The sequence below is a fragment of the Phyllobates terribilis genome, unplaced genomic scaffold (assembly GCF_046119375.1).
Source record: "Phyllobates terribilis strain yellow unplaced genomic scaffold, ASM4611937v1 Scaffold_358__1_contigs__length_1942743, whole genome shotgun sequence".
NCBI lineage: Eukaryota > Metazoa > Chordata > Amphibia > Anura > Dendrobatidae > Phyllobates > Phyllobates terribilis.
This window is the reverse complement of record NW_027363118.1, coordinates 1,080,351-1,095,946: the sequence shown is the minus strand read 5'-3', so window position 1 is coordinate 1,095,946 and position 15,596 is coordinate 1,080,351.

The window sequence follows — 15,596 nt, the reverse complement described above, 5'->3', positions numbered from 1 at the left end:
AGAGTCATTACACGCAGAGGGATCTATTATATAGAGTCATTACACGCAGAGCGATCTATCATATAGAGTCATTACACGCGGAGGGATCTATTATATAGAGTCATTACACGCGGAGGGATCTATCATATAGAGTCATTACACACGGAGGGGTCTATTATATAGAGTCATTACACGCAGAGAGATCTATTATATAGAGTCATTACACACAGAGGGATCTATCATATAGAGTCATTACACACGGAGGGATCTATCATATAGAGTAATTACACACGGAGAGATCTATTATATAGAGTCATTACACGCAGAGGGATCTATTATATAGAGTCATTACAGAGGGATCTATTGTATAGAGCCATTACACACAGAGAGATCTATTGTATAGTCATTACACACAAAGGGATCTATTATATAGAGTCATTACACACAGAGAGATCTATTATATAGTGTCATTACACACAGAGGGATCTATTATATAGAGTCATTACACACAGAGGGATCTATTATATAGAGTCATTACACACAAAGGGATCTATTATATAGAGTCATTACACGTAGAGGGATCTATTATATAGAGTCATTACAAGCGGAGCGATCTATCATATAGAGTCATTACACACAGAGGGATCTATTATATAGTCATTACACGCAGAGGGATCTATTATATAGAGTCATTACACACAGAGGGATCTATTATATAGAGTCATTACACGCAGAGGGATCTATTATATAGAGTCATTACACACAGAGGGATCTATTATATAGAGTCATTACACAGAGGGATCTATCATATAGAGTCATTACACACAGAGGGATCTATCATATAGAGTCATTACACACAGAGGGATCTATCATATAGAGTCATTACACGCAGAGGGATCTATTATATAGAGTCATTACACGCAGAGCGATCTATCATATAGAGTCATTACACGCGGAGGGATCTATCATATAGAGTCATTACACACGGAGGGATCTATCATATAGAGTCATTACACAGAGGGATCTATTATATACAGTCATTTCACATGGAGGGATCTATCATATAGTCATTACACACGGAGGGATCTATTATATAGAGTCATTACACATGGAGCGATCTATTATATAGGGTCATTACACACACAGTGATCTATTATATGGAGTCATTACACGCAGAGGGATCTATTATATAGAGTCATTACATGCAGAGGGATCGATTATATAGAGTCATTACACACAGAGCGATCTATTATATAGAGTCATTACACGGAGAGGGATCTATTATATAGAGTCATTACACACAGAGGGATCTATTATATAGAGTCATTACACACAGTGGGATCTATTATATAGAGTCATTACACACAGTGGGATCTATTATATAGAGTCATTACACACAGAGGGATCTATTATATAAAGTCATTACACACAGAGCGATCTATTATATAGAGTCATTACACGCAGAGGGATCTATTATATAGAGTCATTACACACAGAGGGATCTATTATATAGTCATTACACACAGAGGGATCTATTATATAGAGTCATTACACGCAGAGCGATCTATTATATAGAGTCATTACACGCAGAGGGATCTATTATATAGAGCCATTACACGCAGAGCGATCTATTATATAGAGTCATTACACACAGAGGGATCTATTATATAGAGTCATTACACACAGAGGGATATATTATATAGAGTCATTACACACAGAGCGATCTATTATATAGTCATTACACGCAGAGCGATCTATCATATAGAGTCAATACACACAGAGGGATCTATTATATAGAGTCATTACACACAGAGGGATCTATTATATAGAGTCATTACACACAGAGGGATCTATTATTTAGAGTCATTACACGCAGAGCGATCTATTATATAGAGTCATTACACGCAGAGGGATCTATTATATAGAGTCATTACACACAGAGGGATCTATTATATAGAGTCATTACACACAGAGCGATCTATTATATAGTCATTACACGCAGAGCGATCTATCATATAGAGTCATTACACGCAGAGGGATCTATTATATAGAGTCATTACACACAGAGGGATCTATTATATAGAGTCATTACACGCAGAGGGATCTATTATATAGAGTCATTACACGCAGAGGGATCTATTATATAGTCATTACACACAGAGGGATCTATTATATAGAGTCATTACACGCAGAGGGATCTATTATATAGAGTCATTACACACAGAGGGATCTATTATATAGTCATTACACACAGAGGGATCTATTATATAGAGTCATTACACGCAGAGGGATCTATTATATAGAGCCATTACACACAGAGCGATCTATTATATAGAGTCATTACACACAGAGGGATCTATTATATAGAGTCATTACACACAGAGGGATCTATTATATAGAGCCATTACACACAGAGAGATCTATTGTATAGAGTCATTACACACAAAGGGATCTATTATATAGAGTCATTACACACAGAGGGATCTATTATATAGAGTCATTACAAGCGGAGCGATCTATCATATAGAGTCATTACACACAGAGGGATCTGTTATATAGTCATTACACGCAGAGGGATCTATTATATAGAGTCATTACACACAGAGGGATCTATTATATAGAGTCATTACACGCAGAGGGATCTATTATATAGAGGCATTACACACAGAGGGATCTATTATATAGAGTCATTACACAGAGGGATCTATCATATAGAGTCATTACACACAGAGGGATCTATCATATAGAGTCATTACACACAGAGCGATCTATCATATAGAGTCATTACACGCGGAGGGATCTATCATATAGAGTCATTACACACGGAGGGATCTATCATATAGAGTCATTACACAGAGGGATCTATTATATACAGTCATTTCACACGGAGGGATCTATCATATAGAGTCATTACACACGGAGGGATCTATTATATAGAGTCATTACACAGAGGGATCTATTATATACAGTCATTTCACACGGAGGGATCTATCATATAGAGTCATTACACACGGAGGGATCTATTATATAGAGTCATTACACACGGAGCGATCTATTATATAGGGTCATTACACACACAGTGATCTATTATATAGAGTCATTACACGCAGAGGGATCTATTATATAGAGTCATTACACGCAGAGGGATCGATTATATAGAGTCATTACACACAGAGCGATCTATTATATAGAGTCATTACACGCAGAGGGATCTATTATATAGAGTCATTACACGCAGAGGGATCTATTATATAGAGTCATTACACACAGTGGGATCTATTATATAGAGTCATTACACACAGAGGGATCTATTATATAGAGTCATTACACACAGCGGGATCTATTATATAAAGTCATTACACACAGAGCGATCTATTATATAGAGTCATTACACGCAGAGGGATCTATTATATAGAGTCATTACACACAGAGGGATCTATTATTTTGTCATTACACACAGAGGGATCTATTATATAGAGTCATTACACGCAGAGCGATCTATTATATAGAGTCATTACACGCAGAGGAATCTATTATATAGAGCCATTACACGCAGAGCGATCTATTATATATAGTCATTACACACAGAGGGATCTATTATATATAGTCATTACACACAGAGGGATCTATTATATAGAGTCATTGCACGCAGAGCGATCTATTATATAGAGTCATTACACACAGAGGGATCTATTATATAGAGCCATTACACACAGAGGAATCTATTGTATAGAGTCATTACACACAAAGGGATCTATTATATAGAGTCATTACACGCAGAGGAATCTATTATATAGAGCCATTACACACAGAGCGATCTATTATATAGAGTCATTACACACAGAGGGATCTATTATATAGAGTCATTACACACAGAGGGATCTATTATATAGAGTCATTGCACGCAGAGCGATCTATTATATAGAGTCATTACACACAGGGATCTATTATATAGAGCCATTACACACAGAGAGATCTATTGTATAGAGTCATTACACACAAAGGGATCTATTATATAGAGTCATTACACACAGAGGGATCTATTATATAGAGTCATTACACACAGAGGGATCTATTATATGGAGTCATTACACGCAGAGGGATCTATTATACAGAGTCATTACACTCAGAGGGATCTATTATATAGAGTCATTACACGCAGAGGGATCTATTATATAGAGTCATTACACAGCTATCTATTATATAGAGTCATTACACACAGAGGGATCTATTATATAGAGTCATTACACACAGAGGGATCTATTATATAGAGTCATTACACACAGAGGGATCTATTATATGGAGTCATTACACGCAGAGGGATCTATTATACAGAGTCATTACACTCAGAGGGATCTATTATATAGAGTCATTACACGCAGAGGGATCTATTATATAGAGTCATTACACAGCTATCTATTATATAGAGTCATTACACACAGAGGGATCTATTATATAGAGTCATTACACACAGAGGGATCTATTATATAGAGTCATTGCACGCAGAACGATCTACTATATAGAGTCATTACACACAGAGTGATCTATTATATAGAGCCATTACACACAGAGAGATCTATTGTATGGAGTCATTACACACAAAGGGATCTATTATATAGAGTCATTACACGCAGAGGGATCTATTATATAGAGTCATTACACAGAGCGATCTATTATATAGAGTCATTACACACAGAGCGATCTATTATATAGAGTCATTACACACGGAGCGATCTATCATATAGAGTCATTACACACAGGGATCTATCATATAGAGTCATTACACGCAGAGGGATCTATTATATAGAGTCATTACACGCAGAGCGATCTATCATATAGAGTCATTACACGCGGAGGGATCTATTATATAGAGTCATTACACGCGGAGGGATCTATCATATAGAGTCATTACACACGGAGGGGTCTATTATATAGAGTCATTACACGCAGAGAGATCTATTATATAGAGTCATTACACACAGAGGGATCTATCATATAGAGTCATTACACACGGAGGGATCTATCATATAGAGTCATTACACATGGAGAGATCTATTATATAGAGTCATTACACGCAGAGGGATCTATTATATAGAGTCATTACAGAGGGATCTATTATATAGAGCCATTACACACAGAGAGATCTATTGTATAGTCATTACACACAAAGGGATCTATTATATAGAGTCATTACACACAGAGAGATCTATTATATAGTGTCATTACACACAGAGGGATCTATTATATAGAGTCATTACACACAGAGGGATCTATTATATAGAGTCATTACACACAAAGGGATCTATTATATAGAGTTATTACACGTAGAGGGATCTATTATATAGAGTCATTACAAGCGGAGCGATCTATCATATAGAGTCATTACACACAGAGGGATCTATTATATAGTCATTACACGCAGAGGGATCTATTATATAGAGTCATTACACACAGAGGGATCTATTATATAGAGTCATTACACGCAGAGGGATCTATTATATAGAGTCATTACACACAGAGGGATCTATTATATAGAGTCATTACACAGAGGGATCTATCATATAGAGTCATTACACACAGAGGGATCTATCATATAGAGTCATTACACGCAGAGGGATCTATCATATAGAGTCATTACACGCAGAGCGATCTATCATATAGAGTCATTACACGCGGAGGGATCTATCATATAGAGTCATTACACACGGAGGGATCTATCATATAGAGTCATTACACAGAGGGATCTATTATATACAGTCATTTCACATGGAGGGATCTATCATATAGTCATTACACACGGAGGGATCTATTATATAGAGTCATTACACATGGAGCGATCTATTATATAGGGTCATTACACACACAGTGATCTATTATATAGAGTCATTACACGCAGAGGGATCTATTATATAGAGTCATTACACGCAGAGCGATCTATCATATAGAGTCATTACACGCGGAGGGATCTATCATATAGAGTCATTACACACGGAGGGATCTATCATATAGAGTCATTACACAGAGGGATCTATTATATACAGTCATTTCACATGGAGGGATCTATCATATAGTCATTACACACGGAGGGATCTATTATATAGAGTCATTACACATGGAGCGATCTATTATATAGGGTCATTACACACACAGTGATCTATTATATAGAGTCATTACACGCAGAGGGATCTATTATATAGAGTCATTACACGCAGAGGGATCGATTATATAGAGTCATTACACACAGAGCGATCTATTATATAGAGTCATTACACGGAGAGGGATCTATTATATAGAGTCATTACACACAGAGGGATCTATTATATAGAGTCATTACACACAGTGGGATCTATTATATAGAGTCATTACACACAGTGGGATCTATTATATAGAGTCATTACACACAGAGGGATCTATTATATAAAGTCATTACACACAGAGCGATCTATTATATAGAGTCATTACACGCAGAGGGATCTATTATATAGAGTCATTACACACAGAGGGATCTATTATATAGTCATTACACACAGAGGGATCTATTATATAGAGTCATTACACGCAGAGCGATCTATTATATAGAGTCATTACACGCAGAGGGATCTATTATATAGAGCCATTACACGCAGAGCGATCTATTATATAGATTCATTACACACAGAGGGATCTATTATATAGAGTCATTACACACAGCGGGATCTATTATATAGAGTCATTGCACGCAGAGCGATCTATTATATAGAGTCATTACACACAGAGGGATCTATTATATAGAGCCATTACACACAGAGGGATCTATTGTATAGAGTCATTACACACAAAGGCATCTATTATATAGAGTCATTACACGCAGAGGGATCTATTATATAGAGCCATTACACACAGAGCGATCTATTATATAGAGTCATTACACACAGAGGGATCTATTATATAGAGTCATTACACACAGATGGATCTATTATATAGAGTCATTGCACGCAGAGCGATCTATTATATAGAGTCATTACACACAGAGGGATCTATTATATAGAGCCATTACACACAGAGAGATCTATTGTATAGAGTCATTACACACAAAGGGATCTATTATATAGAGTCATTACACACAGAGGGATCGATTATATAGGGTCATTACACACAGGGGGATCTATTATATAGAGTCATTACACGCAGAGGGATCTATTATATAGAGTCATTACACGCAGAGGGATCTATTATATAGAGTCATTTCACGCAGAGGGATCTATTATATAGAGTCATTACACAGCTATCTATTATATAGAGTCATTACACACAGAGGGATCTATTATATAGAGTCATTACACACAGAGGGATCTATTATATAGAGTCATTGCACGCAGAACGATCTATTATATAGAGTCATTACACACAGAGTGATCTATTATATAGAGCCATTACACACAGAGAGATCTATTGTATGGAGTCATTACACACAAAGGGATCTATTATATAGAGTCATTACACGCAGAGGGATCTATTATATAGAGTCATTACACAGAGCGATCTATTATATAGAGTCATTACACACAGAGCGTTCTATTATATAGAGTCATTACACACGGAGCGATCTATCATATAGAGTCATTACAAGTGGAGCGATCTATCATATAGAGTCATTACACCCAGAGGGATCTATCATATAGAGTCATTACATGCAGAGCGATCTATTATATAGAGTCATTACACACAGAGGGATCTATCATATAGAGTCATTACACACGGAGGGATCTATCATATAGAGTCATTACACACGGAGGGATCTATTATATAGAGTCATTACACGCAGAGAGATCTATTATATAGAGTCATTACAGACAGAGTGATCTATTATATAGAGTCATTACACACAGAGGGTTCTATTATATAGAGTCATTACACACAGAGGGATCTATTATATAGAGTCATTACACACAGAGGGATCTATTATATAGAGTCATTACACACAGAGTGTTCTATTATATAGAGTCATTACACGCACAGGGATCGATTATATAGAGTCATTACACGCAGAGGGATCTATTATATAGAGTCATTACACGCAGAGGGATCTATTATATAGAGTCATTACACACAGAGGGATCTATTATATAGAGTCATTACACACAGATCAATCTATCATATAGAGTCATTACAAGCGGAGCGATCTATCATATAGAGTCATTACACACAGAGGGATCTATTATATAGAGTCATTACACACAGAGGGATCTATTATATAGAGTCATTACACACAGAGCGATCTATTATATAGAGTCATTACACACAGAGGGATTTATTATATAGAGTCATTACACACAGAGGGATCTATTAAATAGAGTCATTACACGCAGAGGGATCTATTATATAGAGTCATTACACACAGAGGGATCTATTATATAGAGTCATTACACGCAGAGCGATCTATTATATAGAGTCTTTCCACACAGAGGGATCTAGTATATAGAGTCATTACACACAGAGGGATCTATTATATAGAGTCATTACACACAGAGCGATCTATTATATAGACATTACACGCAGAGCGATCTATCATATAAAGTCATTACACACAGAGGGATCTATTATATAGAGTCATTACACACAGAGGGATCTATTATATAGAGTCATTACACGCAGAGGGATCTATTATATAGAGTCATTACACGCAGAGGGATCTATTATATAGTCATTACACACAGAGGGATCTATTATATAGAGTCATTACACGCAGAGGGATCTATTATATAGAGTCATTACACACAGAGGGATCTATTATATAGTCATTACACACGGAGGGATCTATTATATAGAGTCATTACACGCAGAGGGATCTATTATATATAGCCATTACACACAGAGCGATCTATTATATAGAGTCATTACACACAGAGGGATCTATTATATAGAGTCATTACACACAGAGGGATCTATTATATAGAGTCATTGCACGCAGAGCGATCTATTATATAGAGTCATTACACACAGAGGGATCTATTATATAGAGCCATTACACACAGAGAAATCTATTGTATAGAGTCATTACACACAAAGGGATCTATTATATAGAGTCATTACACGCAGAGGGATCTATTATATAGAGTCATTACAAGCGGAGCGATCTATCATATAGAGTCATTACACACAGAGGGATCTATTATATAGTCATTACACGCAGAGGGATCTATTATATAGAGTCATTACACGCACAGGGATCGATTATATAGAGTCATTACACGCAGAGGGATCTATTATATAGAGTCATTACACGCAGAGGGATCTATTATATAGAGTCATTACACACAGAGGGATCTATTATATAGAGTCATTACACACAGATCAATCTATCATATAGAGTCATTTCAAGCGGAGCGATCTATCATATAGAGTCATTACACACAGAGGGATCTATTATATAGAGTCATTACACACAGAGGGATCTATTATATAGAGTCATTACACACAGAGCGATCTATTATATAGAGTCATTACACACAGAGGGATTTATTACATAGAGTCATTACACACAGAGGGATCTATTAAATAGAGTCATTACACGCAGAGGGATCTATTATATAGAGTCATTACACGCAGAGGAATCTATTATATAGAGTCTTTCCACACAGAGGGATCTATTATATAGAGTCATTACACACAGAGGGATCTATTATATAGAGTCATTGCACACAGAGCGATCTATTATATAGTCATTACACGCAGAGCGATCTATCATATAAAGTCATTACACACAGAGGGATCTATTATATAGAGTCATTACACACAGAGGGATCTATTATATAGAGTCATTACACGCAGAGGGATCTATTATATAGAGTCATTACACGCAGAGGGATCTATTATATAGTCATTACACACAGAGGGATCTATTATATAGAGTCATTACACGCAGAGGGATCTATTACATAGAGTCATTACACACAGAGGGATCTATTATATAGTCATTACACACAGAGGGATCTATTATATAGAGTCATTACACGCAGAGGGATCTATTATATATAGCCATTACACACAGAGCGATCTATTATATAGAGTCATTACACACAGAGGGATCTATTATATAGAGTCATTACACACAGAGGGATCTATTATATAGAGTCATTGCACGCAGAGCGATCTATTATATAGAGTCATTACACACAGAGGGATCTATTATATAGAGCCATTACACACAGAGAGATCTATTGTATAGAGTCATTACACACAAAGGGATCTATTATATAGAGTCATTACACGCAGAGGGATCTATTATATAGAGTCATTACAAGCGGAGTGATCTATCATATAGAGTCATTACACACAGAGAGATCTATTATATAGTCATTACAAACAGAGGGATCTATTATATAGAGTCATTACACACAGAGGGATCTATTATATAGAGCCATTACACACAGAGAGATCTATTGTATAGAGTCATTACACACAAAGGGATCTATTATATAGAGTCATTACACGCAGAGGGATCTGTTATATAGAGTCATTACAAGCGGAGCGATCTATCATATAGAGTCATTACACACAGAGGGATCTATTATATAGTCATTACAAACAGAGGGATCTATTATATAGAGTCATTACACACAGAGGGATCTATTATATAGAGTCATTACACGCAGAGGGATCTATTATATAGAGTCACTACACACAGAGGGATCTATCATATAGAGTCATTACACACAGAGCGATCTATTATATAGTCATTACACACAGAGCGATCTATTAGATAGAGTCATTACACACAGAGCGATCTATTATATAGAGTCATTAGACAGAGCGATCTATCGTATAGAGTCATTACACACGGAGCGATCTATCATATAGAGTCATTACATGCGGAGCAATCTATCATATAGAGTCATTACACACAGAGGGATCTATCATATAGAGTCATTACACACAGAGGGATCTATCATATAGAGTCATTACACGCAGAGGGATCTATTATATAGAGTCATTACACGCAGAGCAATCTATCATATAGAGTCATTACACGCGGAGGGATCTATCATATAGAGTCATTGCACACAGAGGGATCTATCATATAGAGTCATTACACACAGAGGGATCTATCATATACAGTCATTTCACACGGAGGGATCTATCATATAGAGTCATTACACATGGAAGGATCTATTACATAGAGTCATTACACGCAGAGGGATCTATTATATAGAGTCATTACACGCAGAGCGATCTATCATATAGAGTCATTACACGCGGAGGGATCTATTATATAGAGTCATTACACGCGGAGGGATCTATCATATAGAGTCATTACACACGGAGGGGTCTATTATATAGAGTCATTACACGCAGAGAGATCTATTATATAGAGTCATTACACACAGAGGGATCTATCATATAGAGTCATTACACACGGAGGGATCTATCATATAGAGTCATTACACATGGAGAGATCTATTATATAGAGTCATTACACGCAGAGGGATCTATTATATAGAGTCATTACAGAGGGATCTATTATATAGAGCCATTACACACAGAGAGATCTATTGTATAGTCATTACACACAAAGGGATCTATTATATAGAGTCATTACACACAGAGAGATCTATTATATAGTGTCATTACACACAGAGGGATCTATTATATAGAGTCATTACACACAGAGGGATCTATTATATAGAGTCATTACACACAAAGGGATCTATTATATAGAGTTATTACACGTAGAGGGATCTATTATATAGAGTCATTACAAGCGGAGCGATCTATCATATAGAGTCATTACACACAGAGGGATCTATTATATAGTCATTACACGCAGAGGGATCTATTATATAGAGTCATTACACACAGAGGGATCTATTATATAGAGTCATTACACGCAGAGGGATCTATTATATAGAGTCATTACACACAGAGGGATCTATTATATAGAGTCATTACACAGAGGGATCTATCATATAGAGTCATTACACACAGAGGGATCTATCATATAGAGTCATTACACACAGAGGGATCTATCATATAGAGTCATTACACGCAGAGGGATCTATTATATAGAGTCATTACACGCAGAGCGATCTATCATATAGAGTCATTACACGCGGAGGGATCTATCATATAGAGTCATTACACACGGAGGGATCTATCATATAGAGTCATTACACAGAGGGATCTATTATATACAGTCATTTCACATGGAGGGATCTATCATATAGTCATTACACACGGAGGGATCTATTATATAGAGTCATTACACATGGAGCGATCTATTATATAGGGTCATTACACACACAGTGATCTATTATATAGAGTCATTACACGCAGAGGGATCTATTATTTAGAGTCATTACACGCAGAGGGATCGATTATATAGAGTCATTACACACAGAGCGATCTATTATATAGAGTCATTACACGGAGAGGGATCTATTATATAGAGTCATTACACACAGAGGGATCTATTATATAGAGTCATTACACACAGTGGGATCTATTATATAGAGTCATTACACACAGTGGGATCTATTATATAGAGTCATTACACACAGAGGGATCTATTATATAAAGTCATTACACACAGAGCGATCTATTATATAGAGTCATTACACGCAGAGGGATCTATTATATAGAGTCATTACACACAGAGGGATCTATTATATAGTCATTACACACAGAGGGATCTATTATATAGAGTCATTACACGCAGAGCGATCTATTATATAGAGTCATTACACGCAGAGGGATCTATTATATAGAGCCATTACACGCAGAGCGATCTATTATATAGAGTCATTACACACAGAGGGATCTATTATATAGAGTCATTACACACAGAGGGATCTATTATATAGAGCCATTACACACAGAGGGATCTATTGTATAGAGTCATTACACACAAAGGCATCTATTATATAGAGTCATTACACGCAGAGGGATCTATTATATAGAGCCATTACACACAGAGCGATCTATTATATAGAGTCATTACACACAGAGGGATCTATTATATAGAGTCATTACACACAGATGGATCTATTATATAGAGTCATTGCACGCAGAGCGATCTATTATATAGAGTCATTACACACAGAGGGATCTATTATATAGAGCCATTACACACAGAGAGATCTATTGTATAGAGTCATTACACACAAAGGGATCTATTATATAGAGTCATTACACACAGAGGGATCGATTATATAGGGTCATTACACACAGGGGGATCTATTATATAGAGTCATTACACGCAGAGGGATCTATTATATAGAGTCATTACACGCAGAGGGATCTATTATATAGAGTCATTTCACGCAGAGGGATCTATTATATAGAGTCATTACACAGCTATCTATTATATAGAGTCATTACACACAGAGGGATCTATTATATAGAGTCATTACACACAGAGGGATCTATTATATAGAGTCATTGCACGCAGAACGATCTATTATATAGAGTCATTACACACAGAGTGATCTATTATATAGAGCCATTACACACAGAGAGATCTATTGTATGGAGTCATTACACACAAAGGGATCTATTATATAGAGTCATTACACGCAGAGGGATCTATTATATAGAGTCATTACACAGAGCGATCTATTATATAGAGTCATTACACACAGAGCGATCTATTATATAGAGTCATTACACACGGAGCGATCTATCATATAGAGTCATTACAAGTGGAGCGATCTATCATATAGAGTCATTACACCCAGAGGGATCTATCATATAGAGTCATTACACGCAGAGGGATCTATTATATAGAGTCATTACACGCAGAGCGATCTATTATATAGAGTCATTACACACAGAGGGATCTATCATATAGAGTCATTACACACGGAGGGATCTATCATATAGAGTCATTACACACGGAGGGATCTATTATATAGAGTCATTACACGCAGAGAGATCTATTATATAGAGTCATTACAGACAGAGTGATCTATTATATAGAGTCATTACACACAGAGGGTTCTATTATATAGAGTCATTACACACAGAGGGATCTATTATATAGAGTCATTACACACAGAGGGATCTATTATATAGAGTCATTACACACAGAGTGATCTATTATATAGAGTCATTACACGCACAGGGATCGATTATATAGAGTCATTACACGCAGAGGGATCTATTATATAGAGTCATTACACAGAGAGGGATCTATTATATAGAGTCATTACACACAGAGGGATCTATTATATAGAGTCATTACACACAGAGCGATCTATTATATAGAGTCATTACACACAGAGGGATTTATTATATAGAGTCATTACACACAGAGGGATCTATTAAATAGAGTCATTACACGCAGAGGGATCTATTATATAGAGTCATTACACACAGAGGGATCTATTATATAGAGTCATTACACGCAGAGCGATCTATTATATAGAGTCTTTCCACACAGAGGGATCTATTATATAGAGTCATTACACACAGAGGGATCTATTATATAGACATTACACGCAGAGCGATCTATCATATAAAGTCATTACACACAGAGGGATCTATTATATAGAGTCATTACACACAGAGGGATCTATTATATAGAGTCATTACACGCAGAGGGATCTATTATATAGAGTCATTACACGCAGAGGGATCTATTATATAGTCATTACACACAGAGGGATCTATTATATAGAGTCATTACACGCAGAGGGATCTATTATATAGAGTCATTACACACAGAGGGATCTATTATATAGTCATTACACACGGAGGGATCTATTATATAGAGTCATTACACGCAGAGGGATCTATTATATATAGCCATTACACACAGAGCGATCTATTATATAGAGTCATTACACACAGAGGGATCTATTATATAGAGTCATTACACACAGAGGGATTTATTATATAGAGTCATTGCACGCAGAGCGATCTATTATATAGAGTCATTGCACACAGAGGGATCTATTATATAGAGCCATTACACACAGAGAAATCTATTGTATAGAGTCATTACACACAAAGGGATCTATTATATAGAGTCATTACACGCAGAGGGATCTATTATATAGAGTCATTACAAGCGGAGCGATCTATCATATAGAGTCATTACACACAGAGGGATCTATTATAGAGTCATTACACGCAGAGGGATCTATTATATAGAGTCATTACACGCACAGGGATCGATTATATAGAGTCATTACACGCAGAGGGATCTATTATATAGAGTCATTACACGCAGAGGGATCTATTATATAGAGTCATTACACACAGAGGGATCTATTATATAGAGTCATTACACACAGATCAATCTATCATATAGAGTCATTTCAAGCGGAGCGATCTATCATATAGAGTCATTACACACAGAGGGATCTATTATATAGAGTCATTACACACAGAGGGATCTATTATATAGAGTCATTACACACAGAGCGATCTATTATATAGAGTCATTACACACAGAGGGATTTATTATATAGAGTCATTACACACAGAGGGATCTATTAAATAGAGTCATTACACGCAGAGGGATCTATTATATAGAGTCATTACACGCAGAGGAATCTATTATATAGAGTCTTTCCACACAGAGGGATCTATTATATAGAGTCATTACACACAGAGGGATCTATTATATAGAGTCATTA